General features: G+C 34.5%; 1 pseudogene; it reads left to right on the forward strand.

The window, feature by feature from the left end:
• Positions 1–10,739: 10,739 nt before the first annotated feature.
• Positions 10,740–14,169, forward strand: LOC118616913 (annotated as a pseudogene).
• The last annotated feature ends 5,353 nt before the right edge of the window (positions 14,170–19,522 follow it).

The raw sequence follows: 19,522 nt of genomic DNA on the forward strand, positions 1-19,522 counted from the left end.
CTGTAAAGCTAACCTAAGAAGTTTTTTAAAAAGAAAACAAATATAAGGTATCATTGGCACAACCTCACTATATGAAATGTTAGGTGAAATTATTCATGCTACTCAGAAGAAAGAGTATAGTTGAGAGAAACTCAGATCTTCAAGAAGAAATGAAAAGTATTAAAATAGAAAATATGTGGGGATGTATAAATATTACTTTTTAATATCTTAAAAATGCATATTGTCTAAAGCAAATATGTATTGTCATGGCATTTTTATAATATATATGTATTAGATGTAAAAACTGTACTGTAAAGTATGTTGGGATGGGAACTATATATCTTCAACCCTGCAGATTCAGAATCTTACCTGAAGGGACAAAATGTTAAAGTATAAAAAGTTAAGGAAGATTATTATATTTAATATCAAAGATAAAAATAATGCAAATGGGCACTTATCTACAGAGTCATTATCTAAATTAAACTGGAATCTAGAAATAATCAGATAATCTAATAGAAGGCAGAAAAGAAAGAAGAGAGTGGGGAGGAAAACAGAATTCTAAATTCAATCACACTAGTAACTACATTGATGTTGATGGCCAAAATTTAGTTTAAAATGCAAGTATTGTCACAAAAATTCTAAAACACACACACACGCGCGCGCACACACACACACACACACACACACACACACACACACACATAAAAACAAGAAAAAAATGTAGTCTATCGATAAGATGTATGTATAGTATGGACCTGGAAAGTATTATGCTAAATGACATAAGCCAGTCAGAGAAAGACTAATACCATCATTTCACTTATATGTGAAATCAAATTAAAACAAAAATAAACAAGCAAACAAAATAAAAACAGACTCATAGATACAGAGAACAGACTGCAAGCTGTCAGAGGAGAGGGGGTTGCGGGGACCCTCATAGACACGGACAACAGTATAATGATTGCCAGAGGGAAAGGTAGGTGGGTGGAGGTAGAAAAGGTAAAGGGGCAAAGGGAGGATAATGCAGATATAAGGAGACTTAGGGTGGTGAACACATTATACAGAAGATGTATTATAAAATTTTACACTTGAAACCTATGTAATTTTTTTTCAGAGAGTGAGGAAAAGAGGAGAGACAGAAACATCAATGTGTTGTTCCACTTCTTCATGCGCTCATTGGTTGATTCTTGTACGTGCCCTGACTGGGAATCAAACTTGCAACCTTGGCATAGCAAGGCGATACTCTAAACAACTGAGTTACGTGGCCAGGACCAATGTCATTCTAATAAATTCAATAAAAAAAATTTTTAACTAATTTTTTTTCTATATTAATTTTAGAGAGAGAGGAAGGGAGAGGGAGAGATAGAAACATCAATGAGAGAGAATATCAATTGCATGCCCCCTGCTGGGGATCAGCCCACAACCTGGGCATGTGCCCTGACTGGGAATTAAACCAGGACCTCTTGGTGCATGGGTCAACGCTCAATCACTGAGCCACACCAGCAGGGCCAATAAATTTTTTTTAGTCCTGGTTGGTTTGGCTCAGCGGTTAGAGAGTCACCCTGCAGTCCAGAGAGACCCAGGTTCGGTTCCCGTTAAGGGCACGTACCTCAGTTGCAGTTTGTCCCCAGCCCTGGTTGGGTCGTGCAGGTGGCAATCACTCGATGTGTCACTTTCACATCTCTCTCTCTCTCTCTCTCTCTCTCTCTCTCTCTCTCCCTCCCTCCCACCCTATCTGAACAAAAAACGAAAAATGTCCTCGGATGAGGATAAAAAAAATGTTTAAATAAAAAAGGAAATAAGTTGAAAATAAATAGTTGGAAAAATATGCATCATGTTAAACTATAAGAAATCAGAGTTGCTATGTTAATATTAGATAAATTTACCTTTAATTCAAAGAGTCTGACTAAAGATGAAAAAATAAAACTTTTGCAATAATAAAGTTATATTCATAAGGAATATTTGATAGTCATATAAGATGATCAAAACTCCTGAGGAAAGGGCTGGCAGAAATAAATAGAAAAAGGCTCCATCCTGCAATCTTAAGTGCGACTTCAGCAATATCTTGGCAATTGATAGAACCAGACAAAAAGCATTAAAGACAGAGATGATCTAAGCAACATGAACACTGCACCCAACAAGTGCAAACTGCACAATATTTTTACAATATTTTTAAGTGCACTTGGTACAATCACGGAGATAGATCACATGCTAGATTACAAAACAAATCATAGTAATTTTAAATAACTTAATTTTCTAGAGTATGTTTATTGACTAATGAAATGAAAAAGGAAACCACAATGAAACATCTAAGAAATCCCAACCATTTGGAAATGAATCAATTCATCTTTAAATAACCCATGGATTAAAAAAGAAATAGAAAAACATAATAAAAACTATAACATACTGAGAAAAATTGGCATACAATCAGTGTGTTGTTTAGAGGGAAATTTATAGTTTTAAATGCTTATGATGGAAAAAAATGATCATGAAGAAATTACTTAATGCTTTCCATTAAACAACTAGAAAAAGAACAAAGTACAACAAAGCTATGTAGAGAAAGGAAAATAATAAAAATAAATCAGAAAATCAATTAAATAGAAAATAATCCAAAAATCTGGGGTGGGGTGGGGGGAATCAATGAAAAACAATGTTGGCTCTTTGGGGAAAAATATAGCAGGCATGAGAGAAAGGTTATTCTACAAATCATACACACATCAAAATTAAAAGTGAATAAAATAATAAAATAAACTTGATTCCAAGAAATTTGACAACTTAGATAAAATGAACATATTATGTTAAAAATACTATTCTGACCCATCTGACACAAGGTGAAATAAAAAATTATAATAGCGTGCTATTTTTGAAAAATTAAATCATGATAAAGCTTCGCCTATAAAGTAAAACCCAAACACAGATAATTATTTTGTAGAATTCCATCAATCCCCAATGAAAGAAATTACACCAATCTTATACATACTTTGAATAGAGAACAATTTTCAACTTCCTTTGAGAGGCCAATACAACCTGATAAACTGTACAAAACAGGAAAGTTACAGAACAATGTCCTTCATGAAGATGTAAGCAAAAATATTGGAAAATCAATTAAACATTTATAAAACCAATCCAACATGATCAAATGAGTTTCATCCTAGAAATGAAAGGTTAATTTATATTTGAAAATAGATTAGTCATTTGCTAAATTAACAATGCAAAGTATCAAAGCATATAATCATTTCAAGAGATGCAGAAGCATTTAAAAAGCTCAATCCCCCTTAAGGATAAAAGCCCTCAGCCAACTAAGAATAAAAAGAAACTTCTTCAATATGATAAGGGCCTGTGTGAAAAAAATTTTGCAGCTAATATTTTACCTAATAGTAAAATATTGAAACCCTTTCTCCCTAAGTTTGAGACCTCAGGTGGGATGCCTGCTCTCACATTTGTGTTCAATATTCTATTGGAATTTATAACCATGACAGTATCATATAAAAAAAAGAACAGAAAGATGAAGAGTGGAAATAAGTATAATGATCTCCAATTACAGATTACATGACTATTTACATACACCGTTCTTCAAAACACATCTACAAATGGTTACTAGGACAAATAGTAACTTTAGCAATGTCACAGGATAAAAGGTAAACAAATAAATGTCAATTGAATTTATATATTGTGCAGAAATTGAGTGGAAAAATAAACTGAAATATTTGAGTTTTTTAAGTGGTTAAAAAAGATACATAGGAATAAACCAAGCAAAAGTCATAAAAGGTGTGAACTGAAAATTAAAAAACATGCTGAAAATTGTATTTAATTTTAATTTTGATTAATTTTTAGGAAAACCAAATAGTTATTCTATAATGTATTATGACTCAATTACATTTCAATGTTTATTATCTTCCAATTAATTAATAATTCAGAACTATCAATCAAAATCTGGTAAAAATTGAATGCCGTTTCTAAAATGTCTTTAAAAATGTTATTATTATTATTTTTTTATTTTCTTTATTGTTGTAGGTATTACAGATCTCCTTTTTTCTCCTCTTACCACCCTTCTTCACACTCCCACACCCCCCTGAGGGAAGAGATATAGCAAAGAATGTACAAGCCTCTATGCATAACCAGTGGTCACAGACAAGAATGTGGTGAAGGCAGGGCTGGGAGCTCTTCTAAAATGTATATGGAATCCCAGATAAAGGATTCTCTACCAGTTTAGGTCTTGACCATCTATATAAGCAGAACCTCTCCCTTTGTTAACACATAATATGGGGTACATATTAACAACGAAAACAAAACAAAATCTTTTATTGAATAAGTGACTGAGATTTTGAGGTCATTACTGAAGCGCAATCTAGTGTATCCTTACTCTACAATCACTTGTAGAGGCCATGGGCTTACCTATCCTGAGAGTACTGACAGTAGTCCTCTGTCAGAATATTGCTGCCTGCATCTCCCTCGTATAATTTAACATGCCCTGTTGTTCTGTCTACATCCTGTAAATTCTTAGTTAGGGCTAGAGGGTGGTTTTATTGTTGTTGTTTTGAATATTATATCATAAGGGCTACTGTGTTCTTCCATGAAGAATGTCATAATGTACTATTGCCTTTTATTTTGTCAATATCCACGGCTTTCACTTATTTGGTGCAAAAAAACAATGATATTTTAATTACACCACTATTTTTAAGTTATTAACTAGAACATTTCTGTAAAAATTCATCTCATTTGCTAAATGTCTTGGATTATATACACACATGGACATTTCTTTCTTCCCACTTTTACCTTTACCATTTATTCACTTTTTTCACTTTTATTTTCTAAAATCCATTTTATGTTTTTGATCGTATCTGTTCTCCATTAGAAACCTTGTAATTTAGTCTTAATTTTAGCGATTTTTGTCCTTTTTAATTAAAAAAAAATTTAGTCAATTCTCATTGTATATTCCTTTATTCATCCATTTGTAGTCAGAGTCTTTTTTTTTATTTCTGACTTCTGGTGTTATTTCAATTCTGCAAATATTCGTTGAATTCATATCAGAAAGGTGTGTTATACTTTTGTTTCTTAGCTTTGTTTTAAGAATTTTTTTTGTTAAAAATTTAATGCTCGTGTATCTTTTATTCTTATTAACTCTGGTTCAGTGCTCACATTTTTTTGTTGTTACTGATATTGTGTTGATTTTTCTGGAATAAATGGTAAAAAGATCAGATAGGGGTGGGGTTTGGTAGCTTCCCTCATTTCTCAGTTCAAGAGTAGCCTTTCCTGTTGTTACATTCATTTCTTCAACAAATGGAAATTGATAGGCTCTCTTCTGGTCTAACATTTTATGATTCTTGGCTATTTTCTAATTCTAATAAGGCCCTGGTTTTCCTCCATTGCTTTATTTATCTTCACCACCAAGCCTGCAAGGAGCCCATTTCCAAAGAGCCTTTATTGCCTCCAGAATTGATGCTTGAATGACATCATTTTGGTGCCACCTGTTTTGAAGTGCTTTCTATTTAACTCCCTATTAAGTGTTCTCTGTGCTTGCTTACCCTGGTTGAGACCCTCTGCCTTTGAAGATGAATAGTTTTAGATGTTATCTGTGGTCATCCCCAGGAGGACCCTACAGCACTCTGCCATGCTCATCACAGTGGCCTGTGACTCTCCATTCAAATGCCGGCTCCACTTAACAACAGGCATTAAACACACGCTGTGGTCTTGGGTGGTTATTTACCACTCAAATAAAACGGAAGTGTCCTAATTATGCTGTTGATCTCAACTGTGGATGAATTTATTATCTAACTTTATTGATTTGCATTTTTCCCTTCAGAGACGTAGAAAGAAAGATTCAAATTTAAAAAGCTCCCACTCTCCTTCAGTACTTGGTAATTCTATAATAATATTTTGAATGGAACAAAGGTGCCTTAGTTAAGAAAGAAATTTAAATTACAAAGTCCTCCAGAGAAGGAAGACAATTATAATTTACAAAGCAAAGCTTTTACTGTTAGAATGATTATATCTCTTACTCAAAGGCCTTTCAATAGGCAGAATATGAAAATGAGAATGTTCTAAGGGATATAGGCACTACTGTCCTGGAATCTAAGCATGATAAAACGAAAGAAGACAAAAGAGACTGGGAATGCTTTATATTATCAAAAGGCAGAATTTCAATGAGTTAAAATGTCTCATTGCTTTAAAAAGAACTTTAAATGCATTTATGAGATGGGATACTATTTAAGGATAAATGAAATTAGATAAAAATATTTAGAATCAGCTGATAACAATCTTTCTAAAATTTCACTTAACTAGTAAAATTCAGAAAGCTTTTGAACAGCTGGGAAAATTGACACACGAATATTTCGTGTTTGTCAGAGTGCTCTGCTGGACGGGGTAACAGCCAGCACGAAGCCAGGCGGCACTGCCCTGAAGAAGGCTGAGCTCCGCAGGCTGGCCAGTGGCGAGGCGCTTGTACTGTGGGCTCACAGGGAGGAAATGAAGACCAGCCAAATGGAGTGACAGCTCACGGTTAACAGCAGGTTTACAGTCCATGACAGCAAAATCTGACTTATTTAGAGGCTACTTTTGAGGAGGTGGGAAACCACATGCTAAATCTATAGGATTTATGTGGACTGTGTGAATGAGAACACTGCAAACATATGGTAGTTTGATGTTTAATTTTTTGAGAAACCTTCCCACCAAGAGTAAACAAGGTTGGTTCTCTTTTCTCTACATTCTCAGTCATTTTTCATCTATTCTAGTTCTAGCTATATATCTGAATAGGACAAAATCACTATCCTGAATAGACATTTGCACCATCGTGTTCATTGCAGCATTATTTACAATAGTCAAGACATGGAAATGACCTAAATATCCATTAACAGATGAATGGATGAACACACACACACACACAGAATATTTTTCTTCTGCCATAAAAATAATGAAATCCTGTCATTGTAATAATATGGATTAACATTTTATACGATGCAAGATAATAATCAATGTACCTTTTATTCTATATAAATATGTTATAGACCCTGAAACATTAATTGAAAAAGCAATTAATTTCCCCACTAAATTGTACTGGTCTTTCATAAATCAGGTTACTATATTTGTATAAATATGTATCTCCATTTATTGCCTGTTTGTATGAATTTCACCACACCAATATCATATAACAAGTCTCAGTGTTTGGTAGATAATATATCATCTAGTTTTGGTGCCCCCAAAAAATTTTGGCTAAGAATTTTCTGTGCAAAAAGGGCCAGAAATAAATTTACTTGGCTGGATATCTATGAAATAACCACAAAAATATTATATTTAATAAAGAATTAATTGAAGGCATTTGCACTAAAGTAAAATGTAAGAAAAGGTGCTACTATTTCCTAATAGTATTCAACAATCGGAAGCTCCAGGAAATATCAAGACAACCAAATATTATACATATTTTAAAGAAAAAAACTATTTTATTATTATTTAAATACATTCCAAGTGTACATCAATAAATGAGAGGATAAAAAAGCTGTTACATTTACACAATAGAATACCACTTGGGAATAAAAAAGAAGGAAATTTTAACCTTTGCCACAGCATGGATGGACCTCAAGAGCAATATGCTAAGTGAAATAAGCCAGTCAAAGAAAGACGAGTATATTATTACACTCATATATGAAATCTAATTAACAAAGTTAACTAAAAAGTAAAACAGAGACAAACTCACAGAGAGTAGGCCGACAGCTGTTGGGGGGTTATGGTGTTGAGGGGCTGGGGAATGGAAGAATTGAGCAAAAAAAGAGAAAAAACTCATTGACATGGACAATAGTGTGGTGATTGTTGGGGGGAGGAGGGAAGATGGAAGAGGGTATGGAGGGATAAATGGTGATGAACAGACACTTAATTTAAGGTAGTGAATACACAATATAGTGTATTGAGGATGTGTTGTAGAATTACGCACCTGAAACCTATATAATTTAGCTATTCAGCGTGACCCCAATAAATTCAATAAAAAGGATGAAAACAGTAAAAAAAAAAGGGGGGGGGAACATCTGTAATATTCTCAATAGTAAAGATTAGTTTTTAAAAAGAATAATCTGATAAGCTTTTTATTTATTAGTTTAATAGTATGACATGCAAAATTCACAAACAAAAATTAATGTATTTTTTATATACTAGCAATACAAAATGTAAAGTATAATATAAGCAAGATTTACCTTAATTTGTGTGCTGTTTTAAAACTGAAATTGATCTCTCTGTACTTGCAAGGAACACAAAATAAAAATTGTTTAAACAAAAAATAACCTAAATTGCTGAATAATTTAGTTTAGTATAATTCTAGTTATTTAAAATACACGCACGGTCAAAAGCAAATTATATTTCTCTGTGCACATGTATTCATAAAAAAAACCACATTGAAATAATGAATAACAAGTAATTGTGTTTCTGTTACAAATAGGGAAGAGAATGGAATATGGGGGAGAAAGTAGCTCAGAGAAACATTTGCCTTTTCTATATTTTTTAAATGTTTATGAGACTATAATTGTGAAATTAAAATTATTCTTAAGGCATATTTCAGTATACTTGATTTGGTAACATTTTCAATATAAGGAATAAATAGATTTTCATGGTAGCTTTGAAAACATTCCAATCACTTAACTGGATATTTTTACTAACCAAACTTAATCCTCAGTCACCCATATTATATTTCTGTACCAGCCAATAAAAGCTCACCACACTTTTTTTTTTTTCTTTTTCTGCTAATTTCTTGTTCTTCATACAGATTATTTTAGTTTTGCTTAATTTCTCCTCTGACTTCCATGGTGTTTCCTACTAATTGTTGGATGACATAAATTTATAGCACGTGCAAATAGATTTTTTTCTCTAGTGTATCTAATTCAACAATATTCTCTATCGATAAAAATCACTCAAGCTAACATTTTATGGTTCTTTTGTAAACAAACAAACAAACAAAAATAAATAAATAAATATTTTTCTTCTGGTTATATAATAAAACAGGAAATTGTGTACATACTGATATATGAACCCAGCTTACCTTGTCCCCACTGGGCATTCCTAAAATGTGATCACTACAAAATTTAGTATTAAAATTTCTTGAATATGCAAGAATCCCTTTTAGTTAAATCATCAGTTACTGTTTCTTTCTTTTGTAGGTAAAACATTTATCAAGATGCTTTCCTGTGATTTTTTTTACAGATATTTTTAATATTTTGAAATTGATACATTTTATAAAATATATTTAATCAACATTTTAATTTTTCACAAAGGGAAATTAAATTAGTGATTATATTAATTATATATGCATATATTTGAATCTAGTTCATATGCCAGGTACTAGTAAAGTATCTCCATTTTATTTATTTTTCTTGTTTATTAAAATGTGGCTGGGTGTATGTTCTTGTTAAAAAGAAAATATCTTGCCCTGCTGGAGTGGTTCATTGGATGGACGTCCTCCCACGCACTGAGGTTGCAGGTTTGATTCCCAATCAGTGCACATGCCTGGGTTGCAAGCTCAATCCCCAGTAGGGGGCGTGCAGGAGGCAGCCTATCCATGTTTCTCTCTCATGGATATTTCTTATCTCTCCCTTCCACTCTCTTTAAAATTCAATAAAAACATATTAAAATATAAAGAAATGTTCTAATTTTAAAAATTACCATAAAACCTACATAAATCATTCACAATCAAGGAATCATACTACAGTGATATATATATAGTCCTACTTAATAAGACCCATTCATCTTGAAATTCTATGATTGAAAATATTTCATTGTGAGTCAATAAATTTATCTAAAAAATGATTCTTCCCAAAAGTGCACTACAACAAAACATTTACATGTTCACAGACCAGTTTCAGAAAAGCCTACAGAGTCTGTAACTTGTCTAATTCTGAGTTTTAGAGGCTTTAAAAAGATAGACTAGATAAAAATTACAATCCAGTGAAATTAGTTAGTGACTTAGAACAACAAATAAACGTATGGTTTTGAAGAAAATAATCCAACAAGACTCCAGGGAGACTACACTTCTCCAGTGAGTGACAGTACTATCCTCATGGCTCATGGGAAAGAGTTTAAAAGAATTATCTAACGCTATATGTTACCTTAAGACTTTATCTGAATGTATAGTATTAAAAAGTCTATATTATTGGCCCTGGCCAGTTTGGCTCAGCAGTTAGAGCATTGGCCTCCAGACCAATCAGTCACCGGGTTTAATTCTGGTCAAGAGCATGTACCTCGGTTACCAATTGTCCCCGGTCAGGTTGTGTGAGAGACAACTAGTCGATGTGGCTCTATCACATCAATGTTTTTCTCTGTTTCTCTCTCTCCCTCCCTCCCTCCTACTCTACCTAATGATAAAAGGAAAACTACCCTCTGGTGAGGAATGAAAAAAAAGTCTACAGTATTGGATTAAATAGATTAAGAAGTATTATTTTTGGAATAAACTTTATTCTTAGTTGTTCTGCAGCAAATCATAACTATCTTTTACATATCAAAGTGATCATATTTTCTATTGATACATTAGTAGGTACAATTTATTTTTCAGTGTTAAAACAAGCTAGTACACACATACTTATATCTATGTATTTGTATTTATATATGAAAAACATATTATATGATGCTAACAGCCTCAAGACTTTAGGCTGTTTTTCACTCCCTCAAAAAGTACAAAAATCATAGAGTCATTTTGCCAATGCATTTTTTCTTAGTTTTGAGTCACTGAATTTCATTAATGCTTCTCCTAGGCTTTCAAAAATTGTTTATATATTTTGGTGGTTTATAACATGAAGTGAGTTCAAAACTAGTAACTGTATTCTTGGAAATAACATAACAGCATATGTTTCATTTGCAGTTTCATTTAAGTGTGATTAATGTTTTCACTTGGGGTCTATTAAGCCCTTCTGGGGTTTTGGGTTGCTGAAATAATTTTTCACATTATTATGAACTAGTGCACATTTCTCCCTTCCTCTATTACTGGATTATGAGCATGATCTTTAGTGTCTGTCAGACAGAGTTGAATGGCAAGTTGCTTCCTACATTCGCACTTTAAATCTCTAAAGTTGAATTACGGTCTAAGTAAATACATCAATCTAAATATTAGGCCATGGTATGATGACTAAGTTTCAATTGAGTTGTGTTCTTATAAATCAGGCATTGTATGTGAAGGCAGATAATATATATTTGAAGTTAATGTTTTCATGTACTCCGTGGGTTCATAGGAGAAATAAAAACAGAAGTACAACAAACTGGAAATATATCACCCTGCCTTTCAGCTGTGGAGGAAATGACACCAAGCCGAATGGAGGGCTAAAGATTCCACATCTCCTGATGTTTAAAAGTACTAAGATTGGGAGAGGAGATTGCTGAACCTGCTCATGGTGGTGGCTGCTGGCTCTGGGCACAGGTTTGGGCTGGACGGGATGAGATTCAGCCCCTTGCGGTCCACACAGAGACCATAGGAGGAGGGTCCAAAGGCCACCTGGCTGGTGTCCAGGATGGCCACGGAGCCTGGGGAGGCACCCGGCACATCAGGGACGAGGCCAGAGCCCTCTGTCCCATCCCGCAGCCATTCCAGGGCGCAGCCACCGCGCCACAGATCGGGGAGGAGAGCGAGGCGGCCCAGAATTCTGCAAAAAGAATTCAAACGCATCTAAAAGGCAGCAAGGAATCTCCATCTCACGTCTCAAGTCTGCTGAATCACGGAGCAATAGGAAACAAAGTTCAACCCCTAACACTCCTGAAACTGGAAAGAGGAAGAGCAGAAGGACAGGCTCATGACCAGAGATGAACAAACGGTCTACTGAAGGCGAGACCCCTGAAGCAGAGTCACATTGTCCTGTACCTGAGCTGCAGGGTTTCGTTTCCAGGGGAACCAGGAGAAGGCGAATCGAGTTGCATGCACCCCAAGGTCCAGTGTTAGGAAAAGACTGACAGTCACTTCGATAAATGAGTCTGAGGCAGAAGTCTCTGAAGCAGAATCATACGTTTCGGGCGTTTCTAGTAGTGGGCCTTGTACAAGAACCAGAAGTAAGACTAAATCCGCAACAGATGCCAGCCAAGAATCACATTCGGAAGCTGTTTCTGAGGCTAACTAGTTCATCATGCTCAGATACTTCTACATTTTCCAAAGTTACAGCTAGGAGAACAACAAGGAGTATGCAGAGGAAATTGCAGGCATAAAAAGAGGAGAAAGAGACTAAGATTATACCAGGAAATGAAAAGCAAATAATAAATATACCTATGAATTCAGAGGTTTCAGATACCAGACAGACTTTTCGTCTACAAGCAAGATCTCTTGCCCTGGCCGGTTTTGCTCAGTGGTTGGAGCATTGGCCTGCGGACCAGAGAGTCTCAGGTTCGGTTTCTGCTAAGGGCAAGTACCAAAAATAATAATAATAATAATGCAAGCAAGATCTCTTCCGCAGATAAATAATCCAGATTTCTCTAATAACGAAATTCATGGAAAATCGGGAAAAAACCAACAGGGCAAAAATGCCAACATCTTAATAAAAGAGAGGCAAAACAGGCAATGTTGCACCTCTCCAAGAAACAACAAAGCAGAACTGTAAGAGTTTAGATGAAGAAGCCAAAGGAATGATAGATAAGGGAAAAGACATTAATGAGAAAATTTCTGAGTTGAAGAGTTTTTCTGAACTTCAGGACACCAGGCTTCAGCAGTTAGATTCTCAAAGGCATTCCACCCAGAAAATAACAAAACCACATCAAAGCCCTCAAATCTGAACTGTGAGGTTATAATGAAATCATTAGCTCAAACATTTGCAGTTGGAGAAATAGACAGATGGACTGAAGAGAGATGAGAACCATAAAAACAAGTGACTTCACATCTAGTGACATGCTAGTAGTGATGAAGGGTGCACAACTGTAGCTGTTAGTGAAGACATGAATGAAGAAAGGGATGGAGATGTTGAATGTGATACCAAACTGTACAAGTCTGAGCTCAACACATCTCAGGATAAAGGTGATTCTGTTTTATTACTTCTCAGCAGTGATGAAAGCCAGCAGTCTGAAAACAGCAAGACTGCAGAGGACCCTGGGTTTTGTTGAAAATAGTGTTCAAAGGCAGTCATTAAATGGAGACTCAGAAAATAAGTTATGTGACAACGCATTGTTTGTAATTGAAACAACTCCTGGATTGAGTGCTGATAAAAATTTTTATTTGGATAAGGAAAGCAAGGCAAATGAGGTTGCCACTGAGGAAGATGAAGAGGAAGAGGATGAAAAAAGTGAAGAAGAGTCATCTGACCAAGACAAAAATGAAGATGATGAATTTAGTGATGAAAACAATTTACTAAATGGCACGAAGTCTAAAATTCTGAAGTTGACAAGCAGCAGCATAGACCCTGGTCTGAGTATCAAGCGACTGGGTGGCTTGTACATAAATTTTAATGCAGACAAACTACAATCAAACAAGAAAACCCTTACACAGATCAAGGAGAAAAAGAAAAATGAGATTATGCAGAAAACCATCATGATTCCTGGTTTTGAAAAAAACTACTGAGTCCCACCATACTGTGAATCAAAATATCAACTTTTAAAAAAATGCAAGAAAGCCCTGGCCAGTTTGGCTCAGCCGTTAGAGCATCGTTCCGTGGACGGGAGAGACCCGGGTTCAATTCCTGCTAAGGGCACGTACCTTGGTTGCAGTTTGTCCCAATCGCCAGTTTGGGTCGTGTAGGTGGGGACCAGTCGGTGTGTCTCTCTCACGTAGGTATTTCCCTCTCTCTCTCTCTCTCTCTCCCTCCCCACTCTCTCCCTCCTGCTGTATCTGAAGATAAATGCAAGAATGTTCTCGGGTGAGGATTAAAAAAATGCAGAAAAGAGTGACAGAAAACACCAGGTGATGGCTGGTTTGGTATGAAAGCACCAGAATTGACAGATGAACTAAAATAATAATCTTAATGCACTGAAAATGAAAGGGGCATGGACCCAAAAAGATTTTACAAAAAAAAGGAAAAACGATAGGGATGGCTTCCCTAAGTACACTTCCAGATTGGAACCATTGTTGACAATCCAGCTGATTTTTACCATTCTCGAATTCCCAAGAAACAAAGGAAGAAAACAATTGTGGAAGAACTGCTTGCTGCTGCTGAGTTCAGAAGATACAACCGAATGAAGTACTCAGAGATCATGGCTGAAAAAGCAGCAAATGCAGCAGGAAAGGAATTTTGAAAGAGGAAGAAATTTCACAATTAAGATTCACTAAGAAAACCACAGTACTTTACATCTCTCCTTTATTTACTCACTAAAGATGTTTCCCGAAACTAACACCATCGCAAAAAATTAACATAAACTGGCCCTATTTATTTATAGGGATTTCTGTTTGGAAAAAGTAGATTTGAGAGAGAATCAATCATGTACCCCTTGGAGTAAAAGTCAGTGAGTCAACAAAAGACCCACCCACACTTAGACCCATTAAGGGAAAAAAGGAAAAGAACCTTAACAAATTTAATTGACATTTTTGTAAAGTTTTCAATGATTGATTATTTAAAGAAAATTGAATTAAAAGAGATTTAGAAAGTAGAAAGCTTGCTAACATATTTAAAAAACTTTAATATATATATATATATAACGGTATTATAATTAACTATTTTAATTAAAGATGTAGGGATATGGCGGTGGTAAACAGAAAATGCCCCTTTGTCAGCTGTAAATTCAGGTCCAGGAAATACAGGTGCAGAGATCTGGACTAGGGTTCAGAGATCTGCTTGTGGCCAGTATAAAAGTCATAGTTGAAACCAAAGGGATGGGACAAAAGGACTTAAAAAATAATGAAGACTACCTAGAAAGTTTGGGTTAAAGTTTATGAAAGAAGGGCCTTCATAATACCTTAAGATTTTGAACAATTTCTAAAATAGCCTCTCTTATTCCAAAATATTTTTAAGACAGCTTACTAAAAAATGCCTACAGCACAGCTAGTTTTTTAAGTCAGGGAATCAGGAGAAAGGAAGTGAAGATGGAAGAAATTAGATGAAGCCAGGGTGAAAGTTCATAAAACAATTCTGTAAAACTTTACAGTTGATAAAGGCGGGTCCTGAGCTCTCTAATATCTAACACAAAAATTAGTTCTGTGTCGGTGTTCTGCCATAATATAAAAAAAGCTACTGTAGAGTAACATTTTTTTTCTATTATTAAGACCTGAGAAAGTGTTCCATGGGTCCTTCTTATAACAAGGATGTGAGATGAGAGGCAATACAATGATAAAGGCAAACACTATTTTAGGCTCAGGTGATGGGTGGTTCATAGTACATGTTCACTCCAGTTATCACAGTTAAGCAGATCTGGATGGCTCGGAAACACTTCCCTAACATGCCTGGCACCTTATAATGTTCTCTTCAAAGTATGATGATGATTGAAATTTTTCTTCAGTTTAAACAGTAGAACATGAAAATTGCTCTAAAACAAAAATAAATAAAATAAAATTGCTAAGTTTGGACAGATTTCTTATGTGACAATAATTAATAAAAGCAACCAATTAGAGGCCAGTGGGGAAAAGGTTCTAGCAAACAGAAAACCACAATTTACTGAAAAAACAAGACAGTAAGAGAGAATCTAATTGGTTGCCTTATTATAATAGCAAAAAAAGCATGTCATTATTCTGAAAACTAATAAATAAAGGGGATTGAAATCAGGTATTTAGCCTGCTTTTCATGTTCAAAATATTTTTCAGGGTAATTACGTTAATGATAATAAAAGTTCTTCTTTAGAGAAGAATTTCAACTAATAAATGCAAAAAAAAAAAAGATAAACGACAAAACCGCCATTTTGTATTCCCCAATGATAACAATAGATCTAAGGAACACTCATCAAAGGCTGCTGAAACTTTCAGGTGAGAGATTGATGGGGTCTTGATCATGGGTGGAACAGGCTGACAATACCTTCCTCCACTTGTTAGTTCCCTTCTATTTATTCCATAGCCAATACCATACATTTGGCAACTTAGGACAACACAAATTTAATATCTCACAGTTCTTTAAGTGAAAATATCAAGTTAGTTTGACAAGTTAGTTTTTCTGCTCTAGATATCAGAAGGCCAAAATCAAGGTGTCAGCCGGCCTGGCGTCTTAGCCCTTCAAGGCCTCAAGTCACAACCATTTTTTAAGCACCTGATGCAAGCAGCTTTAGGCCTGTAGTGTGAGAAGAGGTTGTTTTCCGTTTAATAGGGTGATAAAATGAATATCAAAATAGCAAAGAGTAGAATGTAAATTGTAGTAAATGTCACTTGAAAGGGAAGATAAATCCCTGTGAATGTTCAGAGGAAAGAATATTACTTTAAGGAAGGAGCTTTGTTGATTCATTTTGTTAATGGCCAGATAGTAAAAAGTTTTAAGGTTTTAGAGCTAAGAGGCAAAACTGAGACTAGTATTCAGGTACTTAGACATAAATCAATAAAAACAGAAATGTTCACAATCATTCTACTATTAAAATTTAAAAATACATAATTATATTAGTCAGTTTGGGATTTTATAACAAAAAGCACAGATTGCTGGCTTAAACAACAGAAATATATTTTTTCATAATTCTGGTAGCTGGAAGGAAGTCCAAGAGCGCTGGGTTCTCCTTAGGCCTCTCCCCTTGTAGATGGCTGCTTCCTCCTGTGCCGTCACATGGCCTTGCTCCTTCTGGGCCCACACATCCCTGTACCTCTTCCTCTTCTTCTGGAACATGGTTCTATCAGATCAGACCCCTCCCTTATGATCATATTTAACCTTCATTGCCTCCGCACAGTCCCTATTTCCAAATACTTTCAGAGTTAGGTCTTCAACATATAAAATTGGGGGGACACAATTTCCATACATAACAACAACAAAACAACAAGAATAATGGAGTAAGACCTTTATACTACAAACCTAAGGAGGAGAATCAGAGTGTTTTGGGGGATATAACATGTTGCTTCATTAGGGTTCGATGTTAGTGTTCCTTATCTCAAAATATATTATAAATGTTCATCTGTTAATGGTCATCTTTATGAGATGTTATGTTTTTCATCTTTACAATCTCCTCATGCAGGTAAGTGGCACAGGTGATACTTTAAATGTTGTCAAAGTATTAGTGTATCCATGATTTGTATAATGCAGGAAGGAAGGAAGAAGGATGACAGCCAAGGGGGTACAGGAGCAGAACAGAACATGGTGTTTACCAAGTGATTTTTCTTCTGTCTTCTTTGCAAGCATCATTGAGTCTGCATTGTTAGAACTGCTAGCAGAATAATGAAAAGTGAACACGTTGTCTCAAACAATTAAATTCCTACAAGTTAAATGGATGCTCTGACTCTCAATGTATGATAAGCATAAATTAAGGCAGATATTGTGTGTCCACCACCCAAAGTCAAATCATCTTTTGTCACACAGTGCAATATACACATCATGTATCATAGAAATCTACACTTGAAACCTATATAATCTTATTAACCAACATCATCTCAATAAACTTAATAAAATAAATCAATTAAGACAGGTATTGTGCAATAAAAGTGATTAGACCTAGAATCTGAATTACTAGAAATACATATTTCTAGTAAGATCCCAAATGTATCTCTATCCATTTTTTTTATGCCAAGTGGTCATCCCCTTGAATATACCTGGATAAATGAATATTTAAGTGTCCTTCAATTCTTTTTTTTCCAACCCCTTTTATTTCTATTCTTTAAAAAATGTAACCTGTTTCTTATCCTTTTTTATTTTATATTTATCTTTAGATAGAGTGGGAGGGAGAGAAAAGGAGAGAAAGAGAGACACATCAGTATGAAGGGACACATCAACTGATTGCCTCCTTCATGACCCCAACCAGGGCAGGGACGAACTGAAACTGAGGTACATGCCCTTGACCAGAATTGAACCCACAACTCATTGGTCTGTGGGCCAATGCTCTACCACTGAGCCAAACTGGCTAGAGCCTATTTCTTATTCTTATTTTATTTTTATTTTTTTTATGTACAGTAAAGTTTCTTTTTAATCAGCAGTTTATTTTTTAGTCTAAATTTACTTTTCAATGTCTACAGAATTAAAAAAGTGATATAAGCACATTTGAAGTTGGGGTGACGAAGAAAAGCAAGAAATAATGTGGCTAAATATCCCATGAACTGATCATTTAGCATTGAGTTTTACTGAAAGAAACTTCATGAGGAAATGAGAGTACAGAAAATATGTTACTTTAGGACTCAATATAGTCAACTTATACTTTTAGTCAAACATCTACTATACTCCACATGTTTAATGACTAATATTTTTTTTATTTATTTTTTTGTTACAGATATTTATCCTTTTTTACCCCATTGGCATCCCCCTCCCCGCCAACCCCGTCCCGTCCCCAGCTTAGTTGTCCATGTCCATTGGTCATGCATACATGCATATAAGTTCTGTGGTATATCTCTTCCCACCCCTCCACCCCCTCTTCTGAGGGATGTCAGTCTGTGCCCTACTTCCATGTTTCTGGGTCTACCATATTCCTCAGACTGTTATGTTATTATATTCTGTATATAAGTGAGATCATGTGGTATTTGTCTTTTTCTGCTTGGCTTATTTCACTTAGGATAATACTTTCCAGGTCCCTCTATGTCGTCTCAAAGGATAAGAGATCTTTCTTTCTGACCGCTGCATAGTACTCCATTGTGTGTATGTACCATGGTTTTTTATCCATTCGTCTACGGATGGACACTTGGGCTGTTTTTTTTTTTTAAATGTCAGAATAAAAGCAAATATGCATGCCATCAGAACATTTTCAAAGTACAGTTTTTGTTTTCAAAATTGCAATCAGTTTTTCAAGAATCATATATATTTTATGAAAATTTGCAATTGGCCACCAAGATAATTAGTTAAATTGTTATTAATTTATTATATCATAAAATGAATTCATTTAATCAATATTACATGTTTGGACTTCCCATTGATATCATTTATAGTTAGATTTTTTTATAACATTATTTTAATGTTCTTATCTATTTAAATCTATACTATTTAAAACATGAATCATAAATACTTTTTTAATAAAGCAACTGTATTGAAGTTGTGTGGTGCATAGATTTCCCTGAAGGTTTATTTTATGGATTATAATAAAATTGTGAAACTATTCAGAGACAGAGTTGGAAAAAACAACTATAAGTCATATTTTTTTATTTCAACAAGAGGCATATAAAAGCTTCCCGCTATTGTCAACATTTATCTTTTCATGATATTTCATGGAGAACCTCTTATCATTAGAGAGAAAAATAATTATATTATATTGAATTATCTTGTTGAAATTTTAAAATGTAGACCTTATTTGCTTCATGAAAATATGATTTACACTGTACTGTAATACTTTGAAACTTGAGACAAAGAAATTTTCACTTTTATAGAAGAAAATATCACAATAGAAATATAGAAAAGTTTGATAGAAATTAACATTTCTGAAATATTAAAATCACATTTAATAAAATTATATTTAGGATGTATCTATATTATGATCCATGTTTAAAATCATTTAATCATGATGATTATATCTTCTATACATTGACTTTGCCAAGTGATTATCCCAATGAATATACTGAGTGGTAAAACTCAACATCTAA

Source organism: Molossus molossus, unplaced genomic scaffold, assembly GCF_014108415.1.
Source record: "Molossus molossus isolate mMolMol1 unplaced genomic scaffold, mMolMol1.p scaffold_m16_p_5, whole genome shotgun sequence".
Lineage (NCBI taxonomy): Eukaryota > Metazoa > Chordata > Mammalia > Chiroptera > Molossidae > Molossus > Molossus molossus.